Source organism: Bactrocera tryoni, chromosome 4 (assembly GCF_016617805.1).
Source record: "Bactrocera tryoni isolate S06 chromosome 4, CSIRO_BtryS06_freeze2, whole genome shotgun sequence".
Lineage (NCBI taxonomy): Eukaryota > Metazoa > Arthropoda > Insecta > Diptera > Tephritidae > Bactrocera > Bactrocera tryoni.
The window spans coordinates 44,179,455-44,194,960 of NC_052502.1; the positions used below are offsets into that span (position 1 = coordinate 44,179,455).

At 37.3% G+C, this 15,506-nt stretch overlaps 1 protein-coding gene across 1 annotated transcript in view; it reads right to left on the reverse strand.

Annotated features, from left to right (window-relative positions):
• LOC120774567 (disintegrin and metalloproteinase domain-containing protein unc-71) overlaps positions 1 to 15,506 on the reverse strand; it is a 526,730-nt gene that overhangs the window by 421,963 nt on the left and 89,261 nt on the right. The gene's annotated exons all lie outside the window — the stretch shown is intronic.

The window sequence follows — 15,506 nt, forward strand, 5'->3', positions numbered from 1 at the left end:
CTTCGAACGTTCTTCTGAACTTGAGTTAAAATTATTTTTCGCTCTGCCTTAATGATAGTTGTCGACTTATGGTTATGAAACGATACATGATCTAAACTTTTATTATTATTGAACTATTATTCGGTGGGGGGTGCGACATCCAAAACCCTGGAAACATTTGATATCGAGTTTCCAGTGTAACCATTATTTCGTTTGAGATGAAACCAATAAGACTTTGTTGAACAAACACAATGAGCTAACATCAATCGATATTGATTCCACAGACCGAGACGGGAACACTTTGTCAAATAGTCTCTTTTCGGTGAAGGAATAACACTTCAGTGATCTCGAATAAACCGAGGGAAATTGTCTTTACTCAAAATTCATTGAATCACCCCTTCGACACATTACGTCGGTGTAAAAGTATGAACCCTTGATAGTTGTATGAAATTGATGTTAAAAAGTAGTAAATCTCAAAGTTGGATCTATACTGAACATGTTACATTTGGTTGAGATGTTCTGTGTAATCTCTCAATATAGCAGATCTCTAATTCGAATACTAACGAATGATTTGCTTAGACGTGCCAATTTCAATGAGTCAATACTTTTTCGGAGTTAATTTTTTTGAGAACTGTTACTTTATTTATACGAAGTTTCCCATTTTATAATGGAGAAACTCAGTCCGAAGCAACGTTTGCAAATCACGCGGATAATGCACAACGAAGAAGCTATTGCTGCTGTCGAAGAAGTCGCGAATGAAACCATCGTGCGCAACAATTGAAGACTTTATGGCAGAATCTTGGTTTTCGGGCTTACAAAATTCAACTAATTAAAGAACTGAAGCCAAACGAACGTGCAACGCGTCGCACGTTCAGTGAATGAACTCAATACGAGATGGCGAGCGCATTAGCTGGCATCGTGGACCTGTTATGTGACCACCAATCTTGTAATTTTACACCACAGGACCATCTTTTGTGGAGTTACATTTAGTTGCTTGTCTCGCAGGTAAGTCCATGATGATTGACGCCATGAAAGTGAAGCGGGTTATTTCTCACAAGCATTTGCTCTCCTCAATTAAAGTTCTTTTGAAATTGTTCACAAGTTCTCTTAAAAACCGCTGAGATATAGTATAAGCTTTGACAAATTTGCTTACTCGTAAACAAAGCTTATTAACAACGTCTATATAACTATATCTGCTGCTTGAGCTCCAGTTTGTAACAATTCTCTGACAAATGAGAAGCCCCAGAAGATTATATACATACCAACTAAATTAAAGTTTCGTTTGCGTTCTTGAATCTACTTGTATAATACAATTTATTTCGCACCGATCATCCAGAATATTAAATTCATAACGAAAACATACCCACAAACACCCACAAACACACAGAGAAACTTATATAGCCAACATTGAGTAGACAACTTGGGGAGGATGCACGTGCTCTAGTTTTTCACTGCCGGTGGCAAAATGCAAATTTTTGTTTCACATCCGATGCTATGCAACACACTACAACAACAACAACAATTACAACGGCTATTCTGTTAGTGGTGCACACCAATTGGAACGCAATGTGGAATAACTACCTTATGGCGCACAGAGGCCCAAAGCGGGCGGTGGAGCTGGAAATTGACGGCGACTAAAACGCCGAGAGGCAATGCAGAAGTGTTATTGTACACAAAAACAACAAACAAGCAGTGAAAGAGGAGCTCGTGGAAATGAGACGAGCGCAGAAAATTCCTGCAAACCCGCCAAATAAGTCAACAGAAATAACAACAACAATAATACAATATAATCCAGCGATCAGCCAACTGCTCTAGTATGTGTATGCTTATGCGCGTGCGTGTGTGTGTAAATTGCAACCACTTTAGCACCACTGCGGTGGCTGAGTCAAACGGCGGACACTGCTTGGCGGGGGGCGAACCGTTGACTCGTGCGCTTGCGTTAGATAGCGCTGTCCAGTTTAGCACGAAGCTGCGGTTGATGTTTGCTTCAGCAACGCCATTGCTATTGTTATTGGTGTTGTTGTTATTGCTAATGCTGTTTTTGAATGGCTTGGTTTGGTTCGTCAGCCGAGCTGTAGCAGCACCAACAGCAACAACACGCTCAGGGCAACGCGTACAAAAGTGTCCAATGCAAAATTCATCCACAAACAGAGGGGGGACTGGCGCATACACCTCCAAATGCAAAGAGCTATTTGTACGTTTCACAGATATGACACAAGCAGACAGTTTTGACAGCTCCGCCAACGGCACTTGGCCAAACGGGGTGCGGCAGGCGGGCACATGAAATGACAGCCAAAGTTGCACCAGCGGCTGCAGCGGCGTGGCACTGCACATAAAGCGCCTTTATGGTGGGCACACACAAATGGATGGATCTGGCTCTGACAAGCGCCGTTGCCCGCAAAACCTGCGCGTTGCTATGCATGTTTGTTGGCATGTTTGTTCGTACTAATTCGTGTATTTGTCCCAGCGGCTGGCAGGCACTTGAGCCGCGCCCGTTTGCCGACTGACTTTGCTGGAAAAAAACTGCCTTCACCATTAATTAGCCGCGGAATTTAATTCCGCTTGCATAATTCAGTGAAATTTGCTTCATAGACACATCTAAAATTATTCCAAAAATTTCTTTGCTCACATTAGCGCGCAATTGTTGTTGGTGTTACATGAGCATAGCCAACATTTTGTCGTGAAGTTGCTTGTAGCTCTTGCTGTAGGCCGGCAGGCAATTTCATTGTGGTCTGGTCTCATTAGCTTTTAGGGAACAAGAGAGACAATATTGTTTCCATATAATAAAAATAGATTCAGATAGCTGTATTACAGTCGCCAGAGATATCTTATATCGGTAGAACTCTTTAGGATAAACACATCTACTTTTACACTCTGAACAATGCCGTCTCTCTGACCATCTATATGTCTATCTATCTGTATATCTGCGAATTAGTCCCTCAATTTTTGAGATGTCGATTTGAAATTTCGCACATGTTCCTTTATCTCCAAGAAGCTACTCATTTCCCGAAATCGGGCCAGTATAGGATATAATTTTCATACAAAATGACCGCTCAAAATCATGATATTGTATGGGAAACCTTCACAAATTCAGCATAAATTATTGTCTGAGACAACTCTACATTCTCCGAACCTATTGCTCAGATAGAATCACTGTGGCATATAGCTGTCATATAAACTGGCCGATAAAAATCAATGTAAATATAATTTTGTATTATTTTATGCTATATGAAATGCACCTTTGAAGGTTATTATAACTTAGATTTTTCCTTAGATTGTCCTTCTTTTCTCGTTGCATTTAGACGTTTAGTTGAATCAAATCATTTTCAATCATTTTATTAAACATTTTTTTAAATTAAGTATGAAAAATAGAAAGGAATTGATTAAAAGTATCTTTAGTCATGGAGACTTGGATCTGTATTTCTAAAAAACTAGTACAGTCATAAACAAACGGAGTCTAAAAGTTTAGACGGAAAAATACTCTAAATATCCAGTTTTTGTGGGTGCCGTGTCGCAGTAAAAAGTGAACAGACTGCCTAACTCGCAACGTTACAATCGGCCACAACACGTGCTGGATGCGATAAGTACCGAGGCCTGAAAAAGGAAGCGAAACGCATTTGCAAAAAAAAAAATGAGAGAGACAGAAATTCGTGAATACGAAGAGCTTGACAAGCTGGTCGACAGGGTTAATGTTCGAAATGCTACGGAAACATGAGGCGACTAACCGAAGGTTTCAAGACCGGAGCATACTCTTGAAGAACCCCCAAAGAATATAGAGAGCTGATCTAGTGACTGATGCCCAGAGTATACTGAAATTATGGAGGGAATACTCCTCCAGCCTGCTGAATGGCAGTGAAAGTATAACACCAGGAGATGATGAACCCGATTCCGCTAATCGATGGCGATGGAATAGACGTTTCGGGGTTTCGGGGGATTGCCGGCCTAGCTATTCAAACGCGAAGAATTGAGAAGGAGCGTGCTTCAGCTTCTTTGCAGAATATTGTCGAACGAAAGCATGTCCAACGATTGGAATTTAAATGTACTCTGCCCACTTCACAGAAAGGGAGACACCACAATCCACACCAACTTCCTTAGGATAAGCTTCCTCAACATCGCATATAAGGTTCTATCGAGCGTATTGTGCGAAAGATTAAAGCCCCTCGTCAACAAACTGATTGGACCTTATCAGTGTGGCTTCTCACCTGGAAAAACCACAACTGACCAGATATTCACCATGCGCCAAATCTTTGAAAATAGAATCGACACACACCACCTACCACGATTTGAAAGCTTATTTTGACAGCACTAAAGGGAGCTGCTATTATGCCGCTATGAAAAGTAATACGGCTGTGTAAACAATATCAAAAGCCCCGACCGGATCGGAGAGGACATCTTCGACCCGTTCAATACCAAACGAGGTTTCAGACAAGTCGACTACCTATCGTGCGACTTCTGCAATCGACTGCTGGCGTACGCCAACGACTTCGACATAATTGGCCATAACAACCTCCTCATTAGTTCTGCTTTCTCCAGACTCGATAAAATGCTACTTCGGACTTGGTAGGCGATTGAGAACTAAAGTCCTCTCGACGAATAAAGACCAAGTCATTCAACATCTCCGTCCTGCTATATGGTATAGAGGCATAGACGATTACAGCATCTGATGCTACGAATTTTCGAGAGGAATTTTCTACGGAAGATTTAGGGTCCTTTGCTCGTCTACAAAGGCGAATATCGCAGTCGATGGAGACTGGCGCTCTGTTGTAAACTCAGCCGTAACCGCGTCAGCGGTGACTACGCCAATAAAGAAGAAGAAGGAGAAGTTGTAAAAACTATAGATTTCGGTTGATCTTGGCGATAAATCGATGTGACCATAGTAGGCCTGGGCAGAAGCCTTTGAAAATGGTAAAACGTTATGCCCGTTCATAGTTGATTGAAATCTATTTGAAAGGTAAGATAAAATAACAAAAATTTAGAGAAAAATAACTTATGGTCGATTTGAGGTCGGAAAGAGGTACGGAAGGGACGTGATTTAATTTTAAAGCGTTTAAAATGGTTTATCGCAATTTTTGGCAAAACTACGAGCCGTTCAGAAACAAGTCAGATGTCAAAGTTGTTGGTAATGAAAGAAGCTACAACTTCTTTATGTGCACCTTTTCACATAACCTAAAAATTTATGTGGAATACTCAAATCACCAAGTTTTTCCGTTTATATTTTTACCTCTAACAAGTTTTTTTCTTTCACACCATTAGGGTAATCTAACCATATTCATATTAGTTGTATTTATAAATTCTTCTAGTAGCATCCATTGTGAAAACTAGGTGGCATCTCTGACTAGGTTATCTAACTACAGTGCGAGTGAAATTTCAAATAATTCCATAATTTAGTACACCGCTCAATGAAAATTTGTATTCGTGAATTATTTTCATTATTTAATTCCTCGCACAAAGCGATTCAATAGAGGGATAATGTAAACTACAACTTTTTAATTTCATGAACACATAACGGCTTATTTAATGCCAATTGATAATGCACATTATAATATGCTTGTCGACGGTTGCAATTAATTATTCGTAAGGCAAACACGAATCGGGTCATATATTAAGTATAGTAATAATAATTATTATTATAAATTAAGTCTCATTGTGCAAAAAAATCAATCAAAGAAACAATAAAAAAGTTAATAAGTAACAAGTGAAAAATAAAAAACAAAAATTAAAAATAAAAGTAAAATAAATAAAATGAAACCGAATCATCAGCGAGGTATAATTACAAAAATTAAGTCGCACACAGAAATTGTTATTAATTTAAAAAATCATTTAAATTACCATAAAACGCAGCGGCGTGTGATTAAATGCATGCTACAACACACACACACATGCATACATATATATGCAGGGGATTGAGCATTTTTATAATTAAAAGCTATAATGAATGAATGTAAATTAATTTTCAGTGATTTTCACACAAGAATTGTGATTGATAATAAGCATTTTCCCCTTTTGCTGCAAATGAAGTGCGTCAATAATTGCTCAGAGTCGCCTACATACATTGTGTGTGTGTTTGCAGCATTTCATAATTGTATAACTGTAAACAAAATTCGTTAAATAAATACACCACAGAAGCAGCATTTTATATCGCCACTAGGCGCCCTTATTTTTTTTTAAAGAATTGATAAAAAAAGAAGAAATAAAAAACGTCAACTTTGACGAAATCGAAGCTAAAATAACCTTAACATGTCTATTTCTTAAAGTGTAAAAAGATATTTATTTATATTTTGAACGGTCAGCTTGTTTGCTATAGGTCGCATATCTGAAGATTATTTTCGCAGACTGTCGCATTGTATTGAACAATAATATAGCCAATTTTCATAAAGATTTCGGGGCAAATAAAAAGGTTTTCCGCATAAGGAGTTGGCCACCTATTCATTTATATGATCGAATTGGTGGGCTATCAGTGTTTCCGACAAAATAATACCTTTTTTGAGGAGAAAACTTCATGAGCAAGTCTTCAGATTGATACCTCAAAAATTGAGGGCAAGAGCAAGAGAGCTCGACACCACTCGCGAGTCCTTTCGATTGGTTTTGCTGGATATTTTGCAAAAAGAGTAGGATTTTGACCAAATTGAAAGTCAAAATCGCAAAGATACCATCGATCAATCACTGTATCAATCAGATTTAGCTCCGTGTAATTTTTTCTTGTTTCCAAACCGAAATTACCGCGCCATGGTACCTGATTTCAGTGGATCAAAGAGATAAAACAAAATTCGCTGAAGGAGCTGAAGGGCATCCCAAAAATTGCTAATGAAAAGTATTTCGACGATTGGAAAAATCGTTGGCATAAGTGTATTACATCTTGTCAAGGCGAAAAAATAAATATTGATGTTTGGGACGAAAGTAAGCAGCCACTTTTTCTTTATTTTCTAGTCTGTCTGTAAATTTATTTACAGGTCATATTTTAAATAAATAAATATTGATGAATAATTAAATATTTTGCAAATTATTTACAATTTCTGGGTATTTTTTTGTCACAATGTATTTGAGTATTCTTTATGGGGTCTCTGACTCTTCTTTTTGGGCGTTATAAACTTTGTGAGGGCTTGTTCCTTTTCATTGGGGGTGTTTTTTACGTGGCGGGTCCCAAACCCAGCGCACAACCCTATATGGGGGATGTTTCGCTTTCTCACTTTGGCTCGCCTTCGAACGGATGTTCTTAGGCTACCCAGAGGATGCTTGGTCAAAGGCCGGAAGTTGTGAGCTGCTTGAGCCATGTGTAAAAGAATCGTTTCTGGCCACTTCCAAGTGAATGGCGATCAGAGAACTTTCCTTGACATAGTTCAGCGAATTAAAAGACAGCGGCTACGCTGGCTATGTCGTGTTGTCCGGATGGACGAAAACACTCCAGCTTTGAAAGTATTCGACGCAGTACCCGCCGGGGGAAGCAGAGGAAGAGGAAGACCTCCACTCCGTTGGAAGGACCAAGTGGAGAAGGACCTGGCTTCGCTTGGAATATCCAATTGGCGCTACGTAGCGAAAAGAAGAAACGACTGGCGCGCTGTTGTTAAGTCGCCTATAATCGCGTAAGCGGTGTCTACGCCAATTAAGAAGAAGAAGAAACTTTGTGGGGAACTTAATATACCCTGCTCAGTGTATATAAATTAAAAACGAAAATGTAGAGAAACTGAAGAGGAAGTAAAAATCGGCTCACAACAGTTTGTTCGAGTTGGTTTTAGATTTATTTTCATTTCAGTTTCAATTTGACTCTTTTGGACTCCATGCAGAAGTAATAGAACCAGTGGAAGTGTTTTGAATTCGACCTAGAAACTGTAAAAATGTCAATGCAGCCTCTTAAAAACGTTCAGTTGGAAATATTTTCATCAAAACAGACTTTGAACTGTGTGTTCTAATACCTTAATGTGGGAATCAGTAATAATTAGTTAATTTACTACTTAGTTAGTTGTTAATACCTCGATTTTTATCACAGTTCAACATGGTGAAATATTCGATAAGGATGACGGAAGGTGCCGTAATACTCCAAATGAATCTGATAAAATTTTGTAACTCAAGACGAAGTTTGAATTCTCGCGAAACGCAACGAACTGACACGGCAACGGACTTCTTCGACATGAACTTGATCAAGTGGGCTAACCTGTCAACTTAAACTCGAATGCTATATTATTCGAAATTAGAATCAAATATTTTAGATACATATTCGTTGATTTTCTAAGGTTGGACTTGGAAAACAAATGGCTTCTGAAACATTTATTTAAAGGAGTAAAGAGAACTTCCTGCATCTAACAAAGTATACTCTAATATATTTCTAACTATTTATTATCATTAAAAGTTTCATATAGAAACTTTTGTGGAATAACTTAAAGCTCAGGACAGTGAAATTTGGTAACGGAGGTACAGCGAAACTCTTTGAGATTAACACAAAAACTATTTCAAGATCTTACGAACTTTTTTTGCAGAGCTAACCAAAAGTATTTGCTATTCTAAGAGTGTTAAAGGAATATATCACTGAGCAGTGATTCAATCGATACCTCTGACCTATGGTATGAATCTAGTCGGTGTGGAGACTCTTCAGATATTTCTTGAAATATAATAATCATAAAGCATATTATATTTAGCTTATTTGCTTTAATAATTATCATTGACAAAGTTGCTTGCTTTCACAAGGTAATAACACCAATATTTAATACATGCCCTTTTTCCCTCGCTCTCTTCTATTCAGACTATGCAAACGCTTTTCCGCTGTCAAATGCAGCCTAAACCGCAACGCTTCAGTGCATGAAACCAAATGCCAAGGCACCACATACTATTTCCCACATGTCACGCGCATGGTCACATAGCTAAAGGTACACATTTGTTATATAAGCTTTACAGAAATTTAATATAGAAGAGGTGAGACTGATTGGAAACAGAACAGTGCTTGATATGATACGAAGCTTAATTAGGATTGGGTTCTAGGTTAGCGAGACGAATTAGCAGCGCAACTATTATCAGACTGGTTGTATCAGAAAATCTTACTGAATATGAAAATAGTCCGAAAATTTAATTGATTGGAATCAATTTCCTTCAGCAGGCGATAAACTTCCAGAAAATGAGCTGAGAATTTGGAAATTACTGATTGATTGAATTTGCTCCTCATCTACACCAAAAGTGCCTTATATAATTTTCCACATAGTGTTATATATAGTTGTATAGCTGTAGTGGATCCTCTATGTTTCTATTATTTTAGTTCAGTTTCGAAGGTTGGGTATTAGTACTTCGAAGTTCAGGCGGTTAAGGATGGCACCAGAGTACTGACTCTGATTATGATAACTCATTCAATAAATAAAGAGCTGTGAAATCGCTGAATGTTCAATTTAGTGTACTTTCAACAATTGTTATTATTTTTTTGTTTCTTCACAATTTGATCCATAAGAAGTATTAAGCAGATTAATAAACTTTTTTGACGCAACTTCGTACCTAATTTTTTAACCTTTATTGTATTCAGCACTTATTCAGCTCAATAAAATGATAGCTAAATAAAACGCTCTATAACAGAGCGTGTTTCAAAGGTTTAGTATGCAGTTGTACTATAAGATCTTATCAACACAATTCAATTATTTAACCAAAATATTCACCATACCTCGAGTTCATAGTTGGATAGAGAGAAGCAAGAATTGTGTTTTCATTATCTTTAAGCTCATAATTGCTAAAAGAAAGTGTCAAGCACACTAACCAACTCTCAAACTGCAAATGTGTACCTAATTGTTCAGGCTTTGCGACTGTCAATGCTTATTCAGCTCAAGAAAATATTAGCCGAATAAAATGCTGAATTAGAAAACATATAGAAAACTTTTCACAAAGTTTACTTAATACAACTATTTAAGCAAAAATAAGCCACACAAGCTTATTGCCGCCTAGAAGAGTTTATGGTTCGGTCGAGAGTAGAAAAAATGATATTTCCTTTATTTTTAAGCTTACAAAAGCTAATAAAAACCTCTAAACGGGGTAAAACATTTTGAGGCTGCAATTTTACATCTAAGTTTTTGGATTTGTCGTTTTCAGCACCTATTCAACTCAATAAAACGATAGCTGAATAAGAGAGCATCTAAAAAGTTTGGTTGAAAGTTGGGCAACAATATCTTATTCAACAAAATTTTACTATTTGAGCAAAAATAAGTCTCGCACAAGCTTACTGCTGCCTAGAAGAGGTTATACTTTAAATGGTTCGCGAACAGAAACAAATGATATTTCCTTTCTCGTGAAGCTTACCAGGTTGAAGAGACTTAGTATGTACTAAATGTTTTATATAAAAATATTAACATATAATTTGATTTATTTCTGGTGAACAATTTCCCTACCATTGAAGCTCTTAACATAGCGTCGTTAGTAAAAAAAAGGAAATCTAAAGGTTTACTTGCACTCTTTGTTGAACTTATGTATATACTTGTACTCGTATATACTCATTGAAGCATGTGCAACAAATTCAATTGGTCATCTAGCGACAAATGATCTGTACGGACATCGGGAAGGTGGGATGTGGAAAAAGCTTAAGGGCAAAGTGTGTAAGACAAAGTGACTGACAAACGTATATGTTATGTAACTGCATATAAACGTACATTCATTGCTGTGGTTCCAATTTGTTGTAACTATTATTGTTGTTGTATGTGTTGACTGATTTTCGCTGCACTTAAGCAGCAAATAAAATGAAAAACCTTTCACCAGCTTGATAATTACTTTTGGTTCAACTTTGCTCACCAACAGACGAGGAGATTTGGGCGACTTCAGTTGATTTTAATTAAATTACACAACTTTTGTAGAACATTTTTAAATTTAACAATTTGCATACATTTGCACGACTCTTTCGCTCACTCAGAGCACCTCACACACCCCACCAATCAACCTAGCAGCGTTTGCAACGTCGCACCCAACCGAAAGACAGGCAGCTGAGCACACAAGAACGCACAAATAATTACGCTCGAATAATCGCATTAATTAGTGTACAAGTACAGTGCAGATTGCAACTATTGATTGCGTAATGCACTGATTAAAATGTTATTAGAACGGTATTATGACAGTTGTGGCATTTGCGGTGATTTTGGTATTGACTTTTTTGCAGCTGTTGGCAACACTGCCTGCAGTTGACCGCCAACCACGAACGGCGGCAGGGACGAAGACTTCATAAAAGTCTACTTTAATTGTCATTGTGTTGCCTATTATGCTGCATGCTGTTGTTATTGCTTTTGTTTGACAAATCACTTGGTGGAATTGCGAAATCCCAGTGGCAGCCACGCGCATATTCAATCATTTCAATTAAATGCGCACGGCAATTATTAAAATAATCATTTTTAACTTTTTAATGCGAGCATAAATATACACATACGCACATACTTACATATATACATATTTTTATATCATATAAAATAATATTTCCCTATTTTTCATTGCATACTAATTATAGCGCCCCGACTACTGCTTACACGCATAAATGATTAATTTTTAATTTATTTATGACTCTGTTTATTTATTTAGTGGAGTTATCATAAGTGATTTCGTGAAGCGCGCATAAACGGCCCATCATGAGCCTGTGCATAAATCAATTATTTTCATTAAATGTCAATTTATGATTTTACACCCATATTATGAAAGGCTAATGGATTATAGGAGAAGAAGAAGAAGAAGAATACAATTATGGGCCTCTATTTACGGTTGGCTACTGAAGCCAGTTGTAATCAAACTCATAAAATACTTTAGTCCAGGAATCTTGAGTAACTGTCTTACTTCGAGATTTATGTGTCATATAAGGAGAGTTGACAGTAACCGATAACGTATAATGACGACTGCCGACTCAGTTGCCTGCGGATTCATATCCACCTTTCATGTAAATTTTTGTATATTGTACACTACACGCGCTATTATAGATATATAATAAAGATATTTGAGTGCAACCCTGCCATATTGATGCAAAATGAAGGAGTCGATAAACCTGAGCATTCAACAAAAAAACGGATACTAATTTAAGCTGTAACAAAAAAGTTGTTGTTGCTTAAACAAAAGTTCATTATAAAGTGCTAAGGCAAAAGTAAAAAGTTTTACAGAGAACAAAAGTACATTTTGTCAAAAAAAGCACCCGGAAATTGAAACTAATTTCTCCGTGGTAAATGATATATCAAAACAAAGTATTTATCGAAGTTGTTAGGACTACCCTTAATACTACGCCAAATATGAGCACGATCTGTCAACCAGTTTACCTAGTGCCATGCGAATTTTCCAATGAATAAAAATATCGAACAATGAATTTGTCTCAAATTTTGTATTTCTAATAGAATTTCATGTTCGGAATCCTTGCGAATGTTGAAAAAGGTTTACGTTGATTCCATTTTATCAACAACAAAAGACGATCAAGAGATCGTTGAAGACATGACTCTTTCTGAACGACATTCGGCCTCTTCAACTGATGACAACATTATAAAAATGAAGGATATTGTGCTTGAAAATCAGGCAAGTATTAAAGAGATGGCAAGAGAGCTCAACATCTCTCGCTAGTCCGTTGGAATGGTTGCGATGCAGTGGCGTAGCTAACATAGGTGACACCCGGGGCGGATTTTGAAGGTGTCACCCCAAAACTCAATCAAAACTTTTAAAGTAAAAAAATAATCATTTACATTTTATTAAAACACGAGTATTACAAATATTATATTAGTATATTATGTGAAAAAATTAAAATTTCTTCCTTCTAGCTTTGACACTTGCAAACTCCGAAATCACGTCTTCAAAATTTATATTTTGTGTTGCTTCATGTTCTATCGTTAAAATACCAAGATTGTTTAATCTGGTTTCAGTCATTGTAAACCGCAAGTAATTTTTAATTAAATTTAATTTGCTGGAACTTCTCTCACATGAAGCGACTGATGCACATATTGTCATAAATAACTTTAATGCGACCGTTAGATTCGGAAGAGAAGCTGTAAAGTTCCATTCCACAATGAATTTCAAATAGTCCAGCGTCACCCAATTAGAGACAGTGATATTAGCCGCTTTTAAATGTCTTCTCAATCTTGGTATTTCTAAAAGTAGTTCTGATTATTATGATATCTGATGATTATTTCATCAACACATTAACCTTTACTTTGCAATGCAATCTGAGCATAGTTCACTTCTCTTAGCACATCATTATTTTTTTCTCCGTGTACACGTTACGTAACTAGCTTTTTGAAATATATTTTTATATAAATTAACAATCCTGCAACTGGGTGTAAATATGTATTTAAGTAGGTATGACTAGAAAATAATAGCAAAAATACTTTACTTACCTTGTTTATTTTCTTCAAGAATCTTAATAGTCGGTTTTATACAAAAATTGTTGTTTTTAATATCTAATAATTAACAAACACTTTGCACTAAACTTTCACACGTTCACGTAAAAGAATATTGAAATAAATGCGGTCGGAAACAAAAGAAATTGCCCAATCCACAACACAAGTGACGAGCTCTATATCAAGGGAATCCCCTGACTAGCGTTGGTTGTGCGAATTCCACCTAATTCTCTTTTGTAACGGCTAATCAATTTGTACATGTCAAACGAAAGTTTACCGCCCAGGACTGTATCGTTTTGCATGCAAAATTTAAGAAATTCTTGAAGCGTGTTAAAAAAAAGAACTTACATAACAAGTAACATCTCAATAAAATTTTAGAAACATGTAAAGTAATTCAAAATAATCACTTAAATAACTCAATCACTTAAATTACATTATATCTATTAAAGTGCTGCTCATTAAGCTTTAAAATTTATATGTAGCTTAAATGCTAACACAACACCCTAATTACATGAAAGTGACAAAAAAACTCTTACACAACACACTATTTTCTAGAGCAGCGTTGTCCACGGCCTATGCGCACAATAGCGCACGGACAGTGCCAGACACCGCACACCAACATGTCGCGACAAGTGTCTGTGAAACCACGATTGTGCTACTGTATTCAACTTCGTAGGCAAGCAAAGCAGAATTTTGCGATCAGTTGACGCTAGAATAACCAACACAAGCATAACGTGCACACAGTCACGTTGGACAACACTGCTGTATATACTGAGATTGACAGTGTGCACATTGTTTTGTTTTTAAATACTCGTATCAATTTATTATGCTCGTGGTACGATATTATAGTTACCTAGATTATTTGATTAGTGGCGGTTATGCTCTCTGCCACACATTTACGATTTTTTATAGGTAGAACTGATTGTCATAGTCGGGCTCGGGTGTCACCCCTAACCGGGTGACACCCGGGGCGGACCGCCCCTGCCGCCCTCCCCTAGCTACGCCACTGTTGCGATGGATATTTTGGGTATGAACAAGCTGATAAAGCTGAATTTTTTTATAAAAAGAGTACCGTCAAGATGTCTCTTTGGGCATGCTTGATCGTGCGAATTCCGATCCCACACAATCCGGTTAAAATTTTAAATATGCCGATGATACATGGGTTTATGAATTTGACATGCAAACAAGTCAACAATCATCGGAATGGAGGAAAAAAACGAGCCGAAACCAAAAGAAAAAAGCAAAAAAAAACACGCAAAAGCCGCTCAAAGCTCAAGGTGATGCTCATTGTTGTTTTTTTTTTTTGAAAATATCCGTCAAAAACGGCCGGAATTGTGGAAGAACAATTCATTGATGGATGATAATGATATTGTCATCGAATTTAAAGTAAGAAACGCAGTGAACACCATCGATCAACCACCGTGTTCAACAGATTTGGCTTCGTCTGATTTTTTGTTAGTCGTTTTCAGTCGATCGATGAGATAAACTTTTCCCCAAGTAGCTGCTAATTTGTCAGAACCGATATCGGTCCACTATTGCATATTGATTTGACGAGCGAGGTAGCTTTACGAAATTTGGCATGGGTTATAGCTTAAGGTAATAACACAATCTCAGAAGAAATTGTTTAGATCGGACCACAATAGCACATAACTGTCATACAAACATAACGATCAAAATCTATTTCTTACATGGAGTGTTTGCCACAGGGACCTAACCACTTTGCGCTGGAAGAAGGTAGTTGATCTGATCATGATCAAAGCTACGAAGGCACTTACGTCGTGCAATCGGCTTGCTGGTAGACCCTGGGAATGCAAGCCGAAGATTATCAGGTGGTTGTACACCATGACAGTGCCACCGATTATCACATATGGAGGGAAAGCATCACAGACTTCGGCAGGACTTCAGCTATCGAAGCTGCAAAATCTTGTCTGCGTGTCGGGTGCTATGCGCATATGATCAACGCCGACATGTTTGGCAGAAGTATGGTAATATCTTCTAAACGCCTGAAGGACCTAAAAGGCGAAATACCACTGGCTCTTCCCCCAAGGGATAGCATTACTAAGAGGGTCTTTGCAGTTCTTTGGTTTAAATATATAATCAACCTCTCAAGGGAAAAATTCAGGCAATTTTTCGCCTTCAAAAATAGCCATTGTTCTAAAACACTAGAACATCTGCTAATTGACTGCACAGCATGCACAGCAGTCTGTAAGCGCAGGATAA